The following is a 2,225-nucleotide window of genomic DNA, read 5'->3' as shown; positions in this document are numbered from 1 at the left end:
TCACCTACGTTAGCTCATAAACGACCTATTTCACCTAGGTTTGCTCATAAACGACCCATTTCACTTAGGTTAGCTCATAAACGACCCATTTCACCTAGGTTTGCTCATAAACGACCCATTTCACCTAGGTTAGCTCATAAACGACCCATTTCACCTAGGTTAGCTCATAAACGACCCATTTCACCTAACTTAGCTACAAAATGATCCATTTCACCTAGGATAGCTCATAGACTACCCATTTCACCTAGGTTAGCTCATAAACGATACATTTCACCTAAGTTAGCTAATAAATGGCATATACTTCTTCTTCTAGTCTTCTTCTTCTATTCTTTTTCTTCTAGTCTAATTCTTCTTCTAGTCTTATTTTTCTAAATTTCTTATTTGTCATTTTGCAGGTTTCATTCACTTCACAGAAGCCAGCTTCCTATGATGGATTGCTTCCTTTTTCCTGTTTTTTCCTTTGATGCACTTCTTGTATTCTGCTCGCTTGCTATGATGAAACTTTGCATATTGTAATATGTATGGATCAACGGAACTATGTGCAACCTACTATGTATGTATGGATGGATATATATGTGCTGGATATTTATTATGTTGGATATATATGTGCTAGATATTTATGTGATGGATATATATGTGTTGTGATATATTTGTTGTGATAATTGTTGGATATAAGAAAAACAGAATAAAAAAGAGGCAGTGCAGGCTCTTTGCCGTCCGCGGCAGACGGCAAAGACCCCTTTGCCGTCGGTGGCAGACGGCAAAGGGGGCACGTGGCGCCCACCTGTGCTTCCTGGGGGATGGACCATTTGGCCAATTCGCCTACCGTGGAGGACGGCAAAGCTAAGCTGATGGCAAAGACTTTGCCTTTGCCGTCCGCCGGGCGGACGGCAAAAAAAAGCGGGCGCTGACGTATTGTTGACGTCATCTGGCGGACGGCAAAGAGGTGCTCAAATTTGCCGTCCGCTGGCGGACGGCAAAGGCCGCCGTTAGCCGCCTAACGGAGTAACGCTGGCGGACCTGCAACATTTTGCCGTCCCCCCTCTTTGTCGTCTGCCGCTGTAGGCAAAGGGCTCTTTGCCGTCCGCCATAAAAAGCAGACGACAAAGGACCTGTTTGCTGACCCTATCTTTGCCGTCACTGTTTGCCGTCCGCCGCGGACGGCAAAGTGCTTTGCCGTCAGCCGTCCGTGCCTTTGCCGTCCGCCATGGCAGACGGCAAAGTACTGGATTCCTGTAGTGATTGTGGAAGTTTGCAAGCAGTGGTAAAATCCTCTAAGTCCATAGTGTAAGAATTTTCATAAAGATCGAACATGACAGTTGGAGAATTACGTGAATATGAAAATTCAAACCTCCTTACAAAGGAATTAGTGAGATGGTGATACTGGCTGCACTTCTCTTCCTCGAAGCTCACAAGATCGGTGTTACGCAAATATGCATTAAATTCTTCCTTAATTCCCGGTTGTCCATAAAGTTCTCAGAAGGCCATTCACAAGGATGCACTGGAGTGTCTCTTGGTGGCTCTTCATCAGCATCACACATTGCAAGCATGGGTCCTTGCTTTCTTGAAGAACTACCTTGGAACATTTTCCTAAGCATATTTCCTCCTCTGAAAAATTCTGAAATTTTTTAGTAACTTCAAAATAAAAGTGAACCAAACTCAATAATATTGATAGCAACTACTCATACAAGTGCCTAGAGCATGTATCATGCATCAAAACTACTTGGAACCATATAAATTTGACATGCAAGCTCAAGAACATGGTCATCTAGGCAGAAAAAATTTGCAATGAATAAAGCACTAGAACAAAAACTAATTGGACCAATGGAGGAGTCACATACCAAGGAACAATCTCCTCAAGCAGTTTTGTGAGAGGTGCTTTGAGCAAGGAGATCGAAAATGGCAGCAAGATGAGCTTCGACTCGGGTTTGAGCTGGTTATTCGTGTATGTTGGAGGAAGAAGGAGTGTGTGGGTGAAAGGATAAGTGGAGGAGGGCCACCGTCGGCCCACGAGGCAGGGGGCACGCCCAGGGGGTAGGGCGCCCCCCTGACCCTCGTGGCCAGGTGCCAGCTCCTCCTGCTGTGTTCTTAGTGCCAAATATTCTCAAATATTCCAGGAAAAAAATCATATTTAAATTTCAGGGCATTTGGAGAACTTTTATTTTCGGGGTATTTTTATATTGCACGGATAATTCAGATAACAGACAGAAAATACTTATTTTTAT

Source organism: Triticum dicoccoides, chromosome 7A, assembly GCF_002162155.2.
Source record: "Triticum dicoccoides isolate Atlit2015 ecotype Zavitan chromosome 7A, WEW_v2.0, whole genome shotgun sequence".
Taxonomy (NCBI): domain Eukaryota; kingdom Viridiplantae; phylum Streptophyta; class Magnoliopsida; order Poales; family Poaceae; genus Triticum; species Triticum dicoccoides.
Note: the sequence above shows the minus strand (reverse complement) of the source record.